Raw genomic sequence first — 17,726 nt, forward strand, 5'->3', positions numbered from 1 at the left:
CTTCAAGCCATTTGTTGGAATCTGGGCCCGCCATCGCTTCTTCATAGTTCGAAGGTTCACCGTTGTCTAACAACATGATTTCCAGGACAGGTTGCCATACCACTCTAGTGTGGAACATGTCCTTGTGGACCTACGAAGTTCAGTAGCAACTTGATCCGAAGTACCTTGATCATCATCATTAATTTCCTCTCCAGTTGGTGTAGGCACCACAGGAACATTTTCCTGAGCTGCACTACCTTCCGGTTGAAGAGGTAGTACTTCATCGAGTTCTACTTTCCTCCCACTTACTTCTTTCGAGAGAAACTCTTTCTCCAGAAAGGACCCGTTCTTGGCAACAAAGATCTTGCCTTCGGATCTAAGATAGAAGGCATACCCAATGGTTTCCTTAGGGTATCCTATGAAGACGCATTTTTCCGACTTGGGTTCGAGCTTTTCAGGTTGAAGTTTCTTGACATAAGCATCGCAGCCCCAAACTTTTAGAAACAACAGCTTGGGTTTCTTCCCGAACCATAATTCATACGGTGTCGTCTCAATGGATTTAGACAGTGCCCTATTTAAAGTGAATGTAGCTGTCTCTAGAGCGTATCCCCAAAATGGTAGCAGTAAATCGGTAAGAGACATCATAGACCGCACCATATCCAATAAAGTGCGATTACGACGTTCGGACACACTGTTACGCTGAGGTGTTCCAGGCGGCGTGAGTTGTGAAACAATTCCATATTTCCTTAAGTGCGTACCAAATTCGTGACTTAAATATTCTCCTCCACGATCTGATCGTAAAAACTTTATTTTCCAGTCACGTTGATTCTCTACCTCATTCTGAAATTCCTTGAACTTTTCAAAGGTCTCAGACTTGTGTTTCATCAAGTAGACATACCAATATCTACTTAAGTCATCAGTGAGAGTGAGAACATGACGATAGCCTCCGCGAGCCTCAACGCTCATTGGACCGCACAGATCAGTGTGTATGATTTCCAATAAGTTGGTTGCTCGCTCCATTGTTCCGGAGAACGGAGTCTTGGTCATTTTGCCCATGAGGCATGGTTCACATGTGTCAAATGATTCATAATCGAGAGACTCTAGAAGTCCATCCGCATGGAGCTTCTTCATGCGCTTGACACCAATGTGACCAAGGCGGCAGTGCTATCGTTATCAACTTTACATCTTTTGCTATTCACACTATGAATATGTGTAACATCACGTTCGAGATTCATCAAGAATAAACCATTGACCAGCGGGGCATGACCATAAAACATATCTCTCATATAAATAGAACAACCATTATTCTCGGATTTAAATGAGTAGCCATCTCGTATTAAACAAGATCTAGATACAATGTTCATGCTCAAAGCTGGCACTAAATAACAATTATTGAGGTTTAAAACTAAACCCGTAGGTAAATGTAGAGGTAGCATGCCGATGGTGATCACATCGACCTTGGAACCATTCCCGACGCGCATCGTCACCTCGTCCTTCGCGAGTCTTCGCTTATTCCGCAGCTCCTGCTTTGAGTTACAAATATGAGCAACCGCACCGGTATCAAATACCCAAGAGCTACTACGAGTACTGGTAAGGTACACATCAATTACATGTATATCACATATACCTTTAGTGTTGCCGGCCTTCTTGTCCGCTAAGTATTTGGGGCAGTTCCGCTTCCAGTGTCCCTTTCCCTTGCAATAAAAGCACTCAGTCTCAGGTTTGGGTCCATTCTCTGGCTTCCTCCCGGCAACTGGTTTACCGGGCGCGGCAACTCCCTTGCCATCCTTCTTGAAGTTCTTCTTACCCTTGCCTTTCTTTAAACTAGTGGTTTTATTGACCATCAACACTTGATGTTCCTTTTTGATTTCTACCTCCGCTGATTTCAGCATTGAAAATACTTCAGGAATAGTTTTCACCACCCCCTGCATATTGTAGTTCATCACAAAGCTCTTGTAGCTAGGTGGGAGCGACTGAAGGATTCTGTCAATGACCGCCTCGTCCGGGAGGTTAATGTCCAGCTTGTCGGATTTAGGGTTCCGGCAGACCCTTGAGGTTCGAACACTGGGGTGCGCGCAGAGGTTTCGCCTTCTACCTACCCGTTCTTCACCGAATCGCTAGGATATAAACTACGAGAAGAACAACACAAGAGACACAGGATTTATACTGGTTCAGGCCACCATTGTGGTGTAATACCCTACTCCAGTGTCTGGTGTAGTGGATTGCCTCTTGGGCTGATGATGAACAATACAAGGAAGAACAGCCTCGCGAGGGTCTGTTCTTGTGGTCTCTCTCTTTTTGCCGGCCGGATGGATCAATCCCTCCACCCTGTGGGTGGCTAGTCCTATTTATAGGCGAAGGCCCTGGACCTCTTCCCGAATATTGAGAGGGAAGGGCGCCAACAATTGGCCAATTTGAAGGGGAACATCTAGTACACTTATCCTGACTAAAGTTGGTCCTCGCCTGTCAAAGGCACTGGTGGTGACGCCGACTTGGGCTCCACGGTGACCTCCATCCTGCCGTTGGACTGGTCTTGGTCTTGTTGCACCGAAATGGACGCCTTTGCTTGATGCTCTCGCCTGTGCTTGCTCCCCTTGCACCAAAGAGGAAAGAAGGACACTGCGCGGGCTGGCGCCCGGCTGGCGCCCTTGGTCGTCATGGCTTGCGTCATGGGCACCTCGCGAGGTGCCCCGCCTTGAACTCTCCGCCTCCTCGTGAGCCAGCCTGACGAGGCCATGCCTGAGGAAGCTCCTTGTCGTCTGCCCCGCGAGGCTTGGCCCCTCGCGAGGGTCTTGAGCTTGTGCTGATGAAGATGGGCCGTGCTGGGCCCCCTTTGAGCCATGCCATAGGCCGCAGGCAGGCAAGTCCGGGGACCTCGTTCCCAGAACGCCGACAGTAGCCCCCGGGCCCAAGGCGCGCCCGGACTTGGCCGAGCAGAGAGGTGAAAGGGCAAGTGCGAAGCGTCGCGGGCCCTAACAGCCTGTGGCCTTGGGCGTCGCGTGGCGGTTGATTGGACGTGGGCGTCTCCGCTCCCCCACGACGCCTCGGCAACTGCACAAACTGACAAGTCCTTGCATGCAAAAACGGGTCATGATTACCTGCGATCGTGGAAGCCGACGGTTGGCCTCCTCCGGCTATAAGTATGGAACGGCGCGAGCCATTCCAGTTCATCTTCCTCTGCTATTCCTCCTCCTCTTCATCTTCGCCATTGCCCCGCCTTGCCGAAATGGCTCCGATCCGCCGGTTCTCCGCAGAGGATAAGGGAAAGGCCCCCCGAGAGGGTCCTGACCCGCTCCCGCCGAAGAAGCGGTTGGTCCTCTGCCGCCGAGATGAGTGTGCGCGGCAGGAGGTGTCGAGGCCTTGGTGCGAGCGGCCGCCGCCAGGGTTTCCGCTGCCCTTGTACGCCCACCTTGAAGGCCCTGCAGGAGCTGACGCCGAGCGCCATGGACGACGCCGCCGTCGGCGCCGGCGGGTCACAACGGTGCGCGTTGTTCCTCCTGGAATCCACGCCGAGGGCTCCTCCCGAGAGTTTGTGCTCCACGCCGCCATGCCTCCTCGATCTTGGATTCGCCTCCCTCCTTCCTTCGCCTTTGAGATCCCGTCGAGGGGGCCTTTCAGGCTCCGGCTGCAGCACGCCGACTGCCAGGCCCCCGTGATCGATGCGGATGTCGAGGTCGTCGCTCCAGGTAAGGTCTTCATGACCCATGGCTGGGGCGAGATCGCCCCGGTTTGTGGGACGAGGGGCGCCCTCGTGATCCACCTGGAGTTCGATGGCGCTTCCGTGATGCTCTTCAAGGTCTTCGACGAAGAAGGGTGCCAGCTGGAGTGCTGCCCCAGAGGCAGCGGCCGGAGCTCCGGAGCGGCGAGGACTAGGCCTGCCGCTCGCCCTTCCAGCAGCTCCTCCGGTGGCAGCGGACGCCTCAAAGGATCCAGCGGCTCCGCCGAGCCCTTCGCGACTCCGGAGACGAGCGACGACAGCTACGAGCCCCCAAGCCTGCGCCGCTCTCAGAGCAGGACGGGCTCATTAGGCCACCGCCGTCTCTGATCTGGATGAGGTTGGCGCTGGAGCCTGACGGCCCAGTGTTGATGATGGCGTCTGCCGCGGCGGTTCCTGTAGTTAGGACTCCTTAGGACATGCGTCTTTTGTCCCTGCGAGGAGCCAAGAACACACCCCGTGGGGGGGGGGCTTGTAAGGTGTCTGTAGCTCCTTTTGTTAATATGATCCTCATTATGAAGCAGTGCAAAATGGTTACTCCGTCTTAGCTTAGTTTCTTCCCGTCAGACCTCATGAGGGCTTGGTGCTCTGCGCCGACAGGTCCCAGTCCCAAGGCGGCTTCAGTCGTCGCTGGTATGCCAGGTCGCGATGCTGTGGTCAAGGCCAGGAGGTGAGTGGCCCGGGGCCCGGTAAGAGCCCCTGAGTCGCGATGCTCAGGAGGTCCCCCTTGGCGCTCAAGCAGCCATCATTCAGTGAGAAAGGAGAGCGACGTTGCTAAGAAGGAATGGTATTAGGTGCGGGGACGGTGCTGCGATAGCTAGTGTTCCTGGAGAGTGACTTATCTCGAGGGTCAGGAACGCTTCCTGGTGCAGCGCTAAGTCCGTGTCTTGGCCGTCGGAGGGTTGTTTGGCGAGGTCACCATGTGCTTCTCCCCTCTCGCCCCCACTCCCCTTTCTTCTCTACGTCCTCGAGTCCCGGCCCTCGAGCGAGTCTCAGCCGTCGCTGGCATGCCAGGTCATGATGCCATGGACATGGCCAGAGGGTGAGGGCTGGAGAACCAGTAGGAGCCCTGAGTCGCGATGCTCAGGCACCCCCCCTTTAACATGCAAGCGGTTTGCGTGGACGAGGATGAAGAAAACACTGTGGGGGCCTCGCATGACGATGCTCCTGGGGGAACCCTGCAGGCTCATCACAGAAGAAACGAGAGTTTGTCGCGACAAACGATGGTCAACCGTTAGTTGCCTTGGAGAGGCGGCAAGGCGCTAAGGGCCTGGCGAGGTGTGCTGGTTCACCCGTGATCCAGCTCGGGACTCACGGGGGCCCACCCCAAGGCGGGTTGCGCCCGGTGCTGAGCCTTATCTAGGAGTGTGTTCCTGCAAATTTGGCTATATGCCGATGCTCTACGTCCTCGGGTCCCGGCTCTCGGGCTGGTCTCAGCCGTCGCTGGTGTGCTGGGGCGCGATGCTGTGGGCAGACCAGAGGGTGAGGGCCGGAGAGCCGGTAGGAGCCCTGAGTCGCGATGCTCAGGCACCCCCCCTTTAACGCACAAGCTGGGTTAGATGTCGAAACTCTACATCCTCGGGTCCCAGCTCTCGGGCTGGTCTCAGCCGTCGCTGGTGTGCCGGGGCGCGATGCCGTGGGCAGACCAGAGGGTGAGGGCCGGAGAGCCGGTAGGAGCCCTGAGTCGCGATGCTCAGGCAACCCCTTTTAACGCACAAGCTGGGTTAGATGTCGAAACTCTACGTCCTCGGGTCCCGGCTCTCGGGCTGGTCTCAGCCGTCGCTGGTGTGCCGGGGCGCGATGCCATTGGCAGACCAGAGGGTGAGGGCCGGAGAGCCGGTAGGAGCCCTGAGTCGCGATGCTCAGGCACCCCCCCTTTAACGCGCAAGATGGTTAGATGTCGAAACTCTACGTCCTCGGGGCCCGGCTCTCGGGCTGGTCTCAGCCGTCGCTGGTGTGCCGGGGCGCGATGCCGTGGGCAGACCAGAGGGTGAGGGCCGGAGAGCCGGTAGGAGCCCTGAGTCGCGATGCTCAGGCACCCCCCTTTAACGCGCAAGCTTGCGACATCCAGGAATAAAAAAGGTACCATGAACCGGCACCAAATAACAAGCATGACGGGTCGAAAACACGGCCCTAAGATAAATGCAAGAGGGGTACATGCCACTGGGTCTGACCCGAGCGGCTTGGGGATAATGCAGCCCGAGGGGCGCCCCAGCAGGGTGAGCTAAGAACATGAAATAAAAGAGATACATGCCACAGGGACGGACCCACGCGGCCTGGGAATAATGCAGCCCTGGGGGCGCTCCCAGCTGGAAATGAAACTAGAAAGATGTCACCTGATGACGCTGAAGACGAAGGGGTGTTGATGCAGCAGACTCGGTGGGCTGCGGGAGCAGATCCTCACGAGCCCCCAGGCCCTGGGGCCTCGGGAGGCTCCGGAGGCGCTGGTGGCTCCTCGCGGACCGTCTCCATCTCCACTAGGGCTGCGGAACGCCTGACCTCTTGAGCCTCCAGGATGGCCCTCATGATGCGCTGGTACGTAGCAGCCGCGTTCGGCGAGCCCTAAGGCATGTGAACGTAACCGTGGGGCGGGCCCTCGCAGCGTCCCACTCGCGAAGGCCAGAGGCGCTCCTGAGACGCGGCTTGGTTGAGCCCTGGTATGTCGATGCAGACGCGCAGCCCACCATCCTCGCCTGGATGGGGGGCCACAGCGGGTAAGCGGCGGCTGCCTCTCATGACCCTTGACTCCTGTAGCTCCTGAATGGCCTTGCTGACGAACTCCTGAGGGTTTGGCCCTCCTTGCCTTGCTCCTTCTTGATGGAAACGTGCTTCGAAGCACGCCTCCACGTGGTGCCCAAGTGCCTCCCTCGTGACCTTGGCAAGGTCAACGGCCCTCCAGGGGAGAGCCCCCGAGCCCTGCCTGAGGAGGGCACCGGGCGCGCTTCCCTATGCGATGGCAGGAGGTTCCCCCTGAGCAGGCGCGGGCCCAGAGGGACCTGCCTCCTGAGGGGCCGGGCCGGTCGATGTCTTCTTCTTCTTGGGGGCGGCCTTGGGAAGCCTCCTGCTTCCACGATCCGGGTCTTCCAGTGATGCGGCCTGAACGGCTCTGTCCAGGGAGCAAACTGCGTCTCTCTCTTCGCAGGGCACCGTGATGACTCCGCCACTTCCTGGCATCTTGAGGACGTTGTACCCGTGGTGGGTTACGGCCATGAACTTGGCCAGCGCTGGGTACCCGAGGATGGCGTTGTACGGCAGGCGAATGTGGGCGACGTCGAAGTTGATGAGCTCGGTGCGGTAGTTGTCGCGTGCCCCGAAGGTGACAGGGAGGCGGACCTGCCCAATCGGGACCGTGGAGCCGTCGGTGACTCCGGAGAAAGGCTTGGTGGGCTGAAGCTGACTGTAGGGTACTTGGAGATTGTTGAATGTTTCCACGGACAGGACGTTGAGCCCTGCCCCGCCATCGATGAGGGTCTTGGTGACTAGCACGTTGCTGATGATTGGGGAACAAAGCATCGGGAGGACTCCGGCTGTGGCCGCGCACTTGAGCTGATCCGCTGAGCTGAACGTGATGGCGCACGCCGACCACCTGAGAGGGCGCGTGGCCTCGAGCTTGGGGAGGACTGCATTCACTTCGCGGGCGAACTGCTTGAAGATGCGCTGAGAGGCTGGGGCTTGAGCTCCGCCTAGGATGCAGGCGATCGCACGTGGTTCCTGGAAGCCCCCAGCCCCTTCGTCCTGATGACGGTCCTCATTTCTCCTTGGCTGCGGCGGTAGCGGAGGGAGGCCTGCGTTACCTTGCGGGCGATCCTCGCGAGGCTGATCCCTCCAGCCTCCCTCGCGAGGCGGGTCCTGCCAGCGATCCTCGCGAGGTTGGTCGCGCCAGCCTTGACGTGGGCCGCGGTCTTCCCAGCGTCCTGCGTTCCTTCCTCCTCCTCGTCCGTAGCCCCGGTCGTTGCGGTCGGGACGCCGGCCAGTCCGTCCTTCACGCACGGCCCTGAGCTCTTGGCATTCATTGGTGTTGTGGGTGTGGAGGTCGTGGTACACGCAGTACCGACTGCCCTTGGAGGATTCGGGCTGATCCCTGCCCCGCTTGGTGTCTGGTTCTGCCGCGAGTACGGCAGCCCCCTTGCACTTCACGTCCTTGGCCTTGGGCTTCTTCTCTTCAGGGTCTGCGGCAGGCAACTCGAGGAGGGAGAGACGCCCTTCCTCAGCCCTGGCGCACTTGGTCGCCAGATTGAATAGCTCCAAGGAAGTGCACAGATCTTGATGCACTGCAAGCTCCTCCTTCATCTTGACATCACGCACACCGCCAGAGAAGGCTGAGATGATGGCCTCCTCGGTCACCTTGGGAATCTTGAGGCGCGCGTTATTGAAGCGCTGGATGTACTTCTGCAGGGTTTCCCCCGGTTGTTGCTTGATGCGGCGCATGTCGCTCATGGCGGGTGGCCGGTCGCGAGTACCATGGAAGTTGGCGATGAAGCGGGTGCGCATCTCGTCCCAGGAGGAGATCGTCCCTGGGGCCAGGTTCAGAAGCCAGGTGCGGGCCCCGTCCTTGAGAGCCATGGGAAACCAGTTCGCCATGACCTTCTCGTCTCCGTTGGCAGCCTCGATGCCCAGCTCGTAGAGCTGGAGGAACTCTGCAGGGTCTACTGTGCCGTCATAGCGAGGAGGCAGGTCTGGCTTGAACTTGCCGAGCCACGCGACGGTGCGTAGCTCGGTGGTGAAGGCACGACAGCCCGCTGTGGCCACAGGAGGCCTTGGAGGACGAAGGGCTCGATCTTGCGGGTCCCCGTGCGCCGCAGCTGGGTGCAGCGCGGGGTCTTGACGTGCTGGAGCAGGAGCGTGGTCGGGACGAGCCGGAGCAAGGAGCGCTCGAGCAGCTTCTCAAGGGGGTGGGACCTCTTGGCAGCTCTGCTCCTGCCGCGCTCGTTCCTGACGGGGCGGGTTTCGCCCAGGGGCCGTGTGCCTTGGAGCCAGGGCGCCTTCTTGAGGGGGAGGCGGCTGAGGCGCCCCAGGACCTTCATTGCCCGCGCATGGCGGGGCGCGGTGCAGCGAGAAGGATGGCGCGGGGGAGCCCCCAGCGGCACGGACGAGTTCGGCGACTCGGTCGAGCCACTCTTCATAGACGTCGTCGACTGGGCGGTAGCGTAGGAGCTCGTTTACCGCGATGAGCGCAGCTCGAGCCTCCATGGCCGCGCGGGGCGCGCGGGATGAAGAACCAGCGGGGGTGAGCGAGGGCGTAGCGGTGCGGCCGTCTCGCCTCATGGACGGGTGTTGGGATGATGCTTGCTGCTTGTTCCCCGCCGGGCCGGTGGCGGCGTTGACAGCAGGCGACGGGGAACGACGAGGGCGTCCGCCGACGTGAGCCGTCTGGGCGATGCGGGAAGCGAGGGCGGCTCGGTGCTCGGCGCGAACCCGGCGTGCGTCAGACATGGTCGCGACGGTCGGAAAAGAACAGGGTGATGGAAGACGAAGTCCGGAGCACCCCTACCTGGCGCGCCAAATGTCGGATTTAGGGTTCCGGCAGACCCTTGAGGTTCGAACACTAGGGTGCGCGCGGAGGTTTCGCCTTCTACCTAGCTGTTCCTCGCCGAATCGCTAGGATCTAAACTACGAGAAGAACAACACAAGAGATACAGGATTTATACTGGTTCAGGCCACCATTGTGGTGTAATACCCTACTCCGGTGTGTGGTGTAGTGGATTGCCTCTTGGGCTGATGATGAACAATACAAGGAAGAACAGCCTCGCGAGGGTCTGTTCTTGTGGTCTCTCTCTTTTTGCCGGCCAGATGGATCGATCCCTCCACCCTGTGGGTGGCTAGTCCTATTTATAGGTGAAGGACCTGGACCTCTTCCCAAATATTGAGCGGGAAGGGCACCAACAATTGGCCAATTTGAAGGGGAACATCTAGTACACTTATCCTGACTAAAGTTGGTCCTCGCCTGTCAAAGGCTCTGGTGGTAACGCCGACTTGAGCTCCACGGTGACCTCCATCCTGCCGTTGGACTGGTCTTGGTCTTGTTGCACCGAAATGGACGCCTTTGCTTGATGCTCTTGCCTGCGCTTGCTCCCCTTGCACCAAAGAGGAAAGAAGGACACTGCGCGGGCTGGCGCCCGACTGGCGCCCTTGGTCGTCATGGCTTGCGTCATGGGCACCTCGCGAGGTACCACGCCTTGAACTCTCCGCCTCCTCGTGAGCCAGCCTGACGAGGCCGTGCCTGAGGAAGCTCCTTGTCGTCCGCCCTGTGAGGCTTGGCCCCTCGCGAGGGTCTTGAGCTTGTGCTGATGAAGATGGGCCGTGCTGGGCCCCCTTTGAGCCACGCCGCAGGCCGCAGGCAGGCAAGTCTGGGGACCCCCGTTCCCAGAAAGCCGACAAAGCTGGGACAAGTGGTTGTGCAACCCAGACATTTTGAGTATGTGCTCACTAACAGAAGTATTTTCCTCCATCTTACAACTGTAGAACTTGTCGGAGACTTCATATCTCTCGACCCGGGCATGAGCTTGGAAAACCATTTTCAGCTCTTCGAACATCTCATATGCTCTGTGTTTCTCAAAACGCTTTTGGAGCCCCGGTTCTAAGCTGTAAAGCATGCCGCACTGAACGAGGGAGTAATCATCAGCATGTGACTGCCAAGCGTTCATAATGTCTTGGTTCTCTGGGATGGGTGCTTCACCTAGCGGTCCTTCTAGGACATATGCTTTCTTGGCAGCTATGAGGATGATCCTCAGATTCCGAACCCAGTCCGAATAGTTGCTGCCATCATCTTTCAGCTTGGTTTTCTCTAGGAATGCGTTGAAGTTGAGGTTGACATGAGCGTGGGCCATTTGATCTACAAGACATTTTTGCAAAGGTTTTTTTAGACTAAGTTCATGGTAATTAAGTTCATCTAATCAAATTATTTAATGAACTCCCACTCTGATTAGACATCCCTCTAGTCATCTAAGTGATTCATGATCCGAGTCAACTAGGCCGTATCCGATCATCACGTGAGACGGACTAGTCATCATCGGTGAACATCTCCATGTTGATCGTATCTTCCATACGACTCATGTTCGACCTTTCGGTCTCTTGTGTTCCGAGGCCATGTTTGTACATGCTAGGCTCGTCAAGTTAACCTAAGTGTTTTGCATGTGTAAATCTGTCTTACACCTGTTGTATGTGGACGTTGGAATCTATCACACCCGATCATCATGTGGTGCTTCGAAACAACAAACTTTTGCAATGGCGCACAGTTAGGGGAACACTTTCTTGAAATTATTATGAGGGATCATCTTATTTACTACCGTCGCTCTAAGCAAATAAGATGCAAAAACATGATAAACATCACATGCAATCAAATAGTGACATGATATGGCCAATATCATATAACTCCTTTGATCTCCATCTTCGGGGCGCCATGATCATCTTCGTCACCGGCACGACACCATGATCTCCATCATCATGATCTCCATCATCGTGTCTCCATGAAGTTGCTCGCCAACTATTACTTCTACTACTATGGCTAACGGTTTAGCAATAAAGTAAAGTAATTACATGGCGTTTAATCATTGACACGCAGGTCATACAATAATTAAGACAACTCCTATGGCTCCTACCGGTTGTCATACTCATCGACATGCAAGTCGTGATTCCTATTACAAGAGCATGATCTCATACATCACATATATATCATTCATCACAATCTTTTGGCCATATCACATCACAAGGCATATGCTGCAAAAATAAGTTAGACGTCCTCCAATTGTTGTTGCATGTTTTACGTGGCTGCAATAGGGTTCTAGCAAGAACGTTTCTTACCTATGTAAAAGCCACAACGTGATATGCCAACTTCTATTTACTCTTCATAAGGACCCTTTTCATCGAATCCGCTCCGACTAAAGTGGGAGAGATAGACACCCGCTAGCCACCTTATGCAACTAGTGCATGTCAGTCGGTGGAACCTGTCTCACGTAAGCGTACGTGTAAGGTCGGTCCGGGCCGCTTCATCCCACGATGCCGCCGAAGCAAAATAATACTAGTAGTGGCAAGAAAATTGACAACATCTACACCCACAACAAATTTGTGTTCTACTCGTGCAAAGAAACTATGCATAGACCTAGCTCATGATGCCACTGTTGGGGAATGTTGCAGAAAATGAAAAATTTCTACGCTTCACCAAGATCAATCTATGGAGTTCATCTAGCAACGAGAGAGAGGAGTGCATCTACATACCCTTGTAGATCGCAAGCGGAAGCGTTCAAGAGAACGGGGTTGAGGGAGTCGTACTCGTCGTGATCCAAATCACCGATGATCCTAGTGCTGAACGGACAAGACCTCCGCGTTCAACACACGTACGGTTGGGGAAGATGTCTCCTCCTTGATCCAGCAAGGGGGAAGGAGAGGTTGATGGAGATCCAGCAGCACGACGGCGTGGTGGTGGAAGCAGCGGCGATCTCGGCAGGGCTTCGCCAAACTCAGCGAGAGGGAGAGGTGGTACGGGGGGAGAGGGAGGCGCCAGGGACTAGGGTGCGGCTGCCCTCCCTCCCCCCTCTTTACATAGGGGGCCTAGGGGGTGCGCCGGCCCTGGAGATCCCATCTCCAAGGGGAGGGGGGTGGCGGCCTAGGGGGGGGGACTTGCCCCCCAAGTCAAGTGGGGCGCCCCCCACCCCTAGGGTTTCCAACCCTAGGCGCAGGAGAGGCCCAAGGGGGGGCACACCAGCCCACAAGGGGCTGGTTCCCTTCCCCTTTCAGCCCACGTGGCCCTCCGGGATAGGTGGCCCCACCCAATGGACCCCCCAGAACCCTTCCGGTGGTCCCGGTACAATACCGGTGACCCCCGAAACTTTCCCGGTGACCGAAACTGGACTTCCTATATAGAATTGTTTACCTCCAGACCATTTCGGAACTCTTCGTGACGTCCGGGATCTCATCCGAGACTCCGAACAACTTTCGGGTTTCCGCATACTAATATCTCTACAACCCTAGCGTCACCGAACCTTAAGTGTGTAGACCCTACGGGTTCGGGAATCATGCAGACATGACCGAGACAGCTCTCCGGTCAATGACCAACAGCGGGATCTGGATACCCATGTTGGCTCCCACATATTCCTCGATGATCTCATCGGATGAACCACGATGTCGAGGATTCAAGTAATCCCGTACACAATTCCCTTTGTCAATCGGTACGTTACTTGCCCGAGATTCAATCGTCGGTATCCTAATACCTCGTTCAATCTTGTTACCGACAAGTCACTTTACTCGTACCGTAATGCATGATCCCGTGACCAACCACTTGGTCACATTGAGCTCATTATGATGATGCATTACCGAGTGGGCCTAGAGATACCTCTCTGTCATACGGAGTGGCAAATCCCAGTCTCGATCCATGTCAACCCAACAGATACTTTCGAGGATACCTGTAGTGTACCTTTATAGTCACCCAGTTACTTGTGACGTTTGGTACACCCAAAGCACTCCTACGGTATCCGGGAGTTACACGATCTCATGGTCTAAGGAAATGATACTTGACATTGGAAAAGCTTTAGCAAACGAACTACACGATCTTGTGCTATGCTTAGGATTGGGTCTTGTCCATCACATCATTCTCCTAATGATGTGATCCCGTTATCAATGACATCCAATGTCCATAGTCAGGAAACCATGACTATCTGTTGATCAACGAGCTAGTCAACTAGAGGCTTACTAGGGACATGTTGTGGTCTATTTATTCACACATGTATTACGATTTCCGGATAACACAATTATAGCATGAATAATAGACAATTATCATGAATAAGGAAATATAATAATAATCATTTTATTATTGCCTCTAGGGCATGTTTCCAACACGGTCCTACCGAAGAGCACTTGCCAACCTTATGCAACCTATCGATTTCATCTCATAATTTCTGAGTGTTTTCAACCGGTCGCACTGAAGTGCGGAAAGTGATTAGGTCATCACCATTCAGTCTAGCCGAGTTGTTCCATCCGGTCTCATCGAAAAGCCTAAAGTTCAAACCATTTGTACTAGCCGGTCTTACTGACTGTTTCCACCCCGGTCCCACTGACTATTGCACAAAGGTGTGTAATGGTTAGAATTTTGGTGCTTCTTATATATACCCCCATGCATTCCACCAACGCTCAGAGAGAGCAACCAGGATGAAACTATCACTTCCCATTTCCATTTTCTGAGAGAGAACCATGTACACTTGTGTTTAAACCAAGGGGATTCCATTCCAACCTTTGGTCCTTGATTTTTCTAGCCTCCCCATGTTGGTTCACACTCCAATCCTTCTCCTACCACATAGCCAAATTTGTGAGAGAATGATTGAGTGTTGAGGAAACTATCTTTTGAAGCACAATAGCAAGGAGTTCTTCAGCAACAACAACATCTGTTATCTTTTAGAGAGTGTTGTCTTCTGGATTGGTTAGGTGTCACCTGGGAGCCTCCAAGATGTGGAGTTGAACCAAAGAGTTTGTAAGGCAAGGGATTGCCTACTTCATGAAGATCTATGGTGAGTGAGGCTAGTCCTTCGTGGGTGTAAACCATGATGGCATAGACAAGGTTGGTACTTCGTGGACCCTTTGTGGGTGGAGCCTGCTACCTCTTGAGCACTGTGTTGGTTTTCCCTTGAAGAGGAAAGGGTGATGCAGCAAAGTAGCGTAAGTATTTCCCTCAATTTTTGAGAACCAAGTTATCAATCCAGTAGGAGGCTCCTCAAAAGTCCCACGCACCTACACAAACAAACAAGAACCTCGCAACCAACGCGATAAAGGGGTTATCAATCCCTTCACGGTAATTTGCGAAAGTGAGATCTGATAGAGATAATAAGATAAGATCAATATTTTTGGTATTTTTATGTTATAGATTAGAAAGTAAAAGATGCAAATAAAAGTAGATGGGAAACTTATACGATAAAAGATAGACCCGGGGCCATAGGTTTCACTAGTGGCTTCTCTCAAGATAGCATAAGTATTACGGTGGGTGAACAAATTACTGTCGAGCAATTAATAGAAAAGTGCAAAGTTATGAGAATATCTAGGCATGATCATGTATATAGGCATCACGTCCACAACAAGTAGATCGAAACGATTCTGCATCTACTACTATTACTCCACACATCGACCGACTCCTTCCCGCATCTAGAGTATTAACTTCATGAAGAACAGAGTAATGCATTAAGCAAGATGACATGATGTAGAGGGATAAACTCAAGCAATATGATATAAACCCCATCTTTTTATCCTCGATGGAAACAATACAATACGTGCCTTGCTGCCCCTGCTGTCACTGGGAAATGACACCACAAGATTGAACCCAAAGCTAAGCACTTCTCCCATTGCAAGAAAGAGCAATCTAGTAGGCAAAACCAAACTGATAATTCGAAGAGACTTGCAAAGATAACTAATTGCACATAAAAGAATTCAGAGGAGATTCAAATATTTCTCATAGATAAACTTGATCATAAACCCACAATTCATCGGATCTCGACAAACACCCCAAAAAGAGTTACATCGAATAGATCTCCAAGAAGATCGAGGAGAACTTTGTATTGAGATTCAAAGAGAGAGAAAAAGCCATCCAGCTAATAACTATGGACCTGAAGGTCTATGGTAAACTACTCACAACTCATCAGAGAGGCCTTGGAGATGGTGTAGAGGCCCTCCATGGTCGATTCCCCCTCTGGCAGAGCACCGGCAAAGGCTCCAAGATGGGATCTCGCGGATATAGAAGGTTGTGGCGATGGAATTAGGTTTTCGTGGTGCTCCCCGATGATTTCAGGGTACGGGAGTAGATATAGGCGAAGGAAGTACGTCGGTGGAGAAATGAGGGGCCCACGAGGGTGGGGGCGCCCACCCCCTTAGGGCGCGCCGTGCACCCTTGTGGCCGCCTCGTCTGCAGCTTGACGTCCACTCCAAGTCTCCTGGATTGCGTTTGTTCCGAAAAGATTGCTCCCGAAGGTTTCATTCCGTTTGGACTCCGTTTGATATTCCTTTTCTTCGAAACACTAAAATAAGCAAAAAAACAGCAATTCGGGCTGGGCCTCCGGTTAGTAGGTTAGTCCCAAAAATGATATAGAAGTGTAAAGTAAAGCCCATAAACATCCAAAATGGGTAATATAATAGCATGGAACAATAAAAAAATATAGATACGTTGGAGACGTATCAAGCATCCCCAAGCTTAATTCCTACTCGTCCTCGAGTAGGTAAATGATAAAAACAGATTTTTTGATGTGGAATGCTACCTAGCATATTTCTCAATGTAATTTTATTTATTGTGGCATGAATGTTCAGATCCAAATGATTCAAAATAAAAGTTCATATTGACATGAGAAATAGTAATACTTCAAGCGTACTCACAAAGTAATCATGTCTTCTCAAAGTAGCATGGCTAAAGAAAGTTCATCCCTACAAAATCATATAGTTTGGTCATGCTCCATTTTTGTCACACAATAATGCTCTCATCTTGCACACCCCCGATGAAAACCAAGCAATTGTTTCATACTTTAGTAATCTCAAACTTTTTTCAAATTTCACGCAATACATGAGCGTGAGCCATGGATATAGCACTATGGGTGGAATAGAATATGATGATGGAGGTTGTGTGGAGAAGACAAAAAAGAAGAAAGTCTCACATTGACAAGGATAATCAACGGGCTATGGAGATGCCCATCAATTTATGTCAACATGAGGAGTAGGGATTTCCATGCAATGGATGCACTAGAGCTATAAATGTATGGAAGCTCAACAAAAGAAACTAAGTGGGTGTGCATCCAACTTGCTTGCTCACGAAGACCTAGGGCATTTTGAGGAAGCCCATCGTTGGAATATACAAGCCAAGTTCTATAATGTAAAATTCCCACTAGTATATGAAAGTGACAACAAATGAGACTCTCTATATGAAGAACATGGTGCTACTTTGAAGCACAAGTGTGGAAAAAGATAGTAACATTGTCCCCTTTTTTTGGCCTTTATTTTTTTCTCTTTTTTTCTTTGGCCTTTCCTTTTTTTGGCCTTTTTTTATAAGGAACAATGCTCTAATAATGATGATCATCACACTTCTATTTATTTACAACCCATGAATTACAACTCAAAACTAGAACAAGGTATGACTCTATATGAATGCTTCCGGCGGTGTACCGGGATGGGCAATGAATCAAGAGTGACATGTATGAAAAATTATGAAGGTGGCTTTGCCACAAATACGATGTCAACTACATGATCATGCAAGGCAATATGACAATGATGATGCGTGTCATGATAAACAGAACGGTGGAAAGTTGCATGGCAATATATCTTGGAATGGCTATGGAAATGCCATAATAGGTAGGTATTGTGGCTATTTTGAGGAAGATATAAGGAGGTTTATGTGTGATAGAACGTATTGTATCACGGGGTTTGGATGCACCGGCGAAGTCTGCACCAACTCTCAAGGTGAGAAAGGGCAATGAACGGTACCGAAGAGGCTAGCAATGATGGAAGGGTAAGAGTGTGTATAATCCATGGACTCACATTAGTCATAAAGAACTCATATACTTATTGCAAAAATCTACAAGTCAACAAAAACCAAGCACTACGTGCATGCTCCTAGGGGGATAGATTGGTAGGAAAAGACCATCGCTCATCCCCGACCGCCACTCATAAGGATGACAATCTAAGAACACCTCATGTTTCAAATTTGTTACACAATGGTTACCATACGTGCATGCTACGGGACTTGCCAACTTCAACACAAGTATTCTTTAAATTCAAAACTACCCAACTAGCATGACTCTAATATCACCACCTCTATAACTCAAAACAATTATCAAGTATCAAATTGATCATAGCATCCAATTCACTTCCTATGATAGTTTTTATTATACCCAACTTGGATGCCCATCATTCTAGGACCAATTTTATAACCATAGCAAATAGCATGCTGTTCTAAAAGACTCTCAAAATAATATAAGTGAATCATGAGAGATCAACAATTTCTACAAAATAAAGCCACCGCCGTGCTCTAAAAGATATAAGTGAAGTACTAGAGCAAAACTACCTAGCTCAAAAG

This window comes from Triticum aestivum, chromosome 2B (genome assembly GCF_018294505.1).
Source record: "Triticum aestivum cultivar Chinese Spring chromosome 2B, IWGSC CS RefSeq v2.1, whole genome shotgun sequence".
NCBI classification, from domain to species: Eukaryota; Viridiplantae; Streptophyta; class Magnoliopsida; order Poales; family Poaceae; genus Triticum; species Triticum aestivum.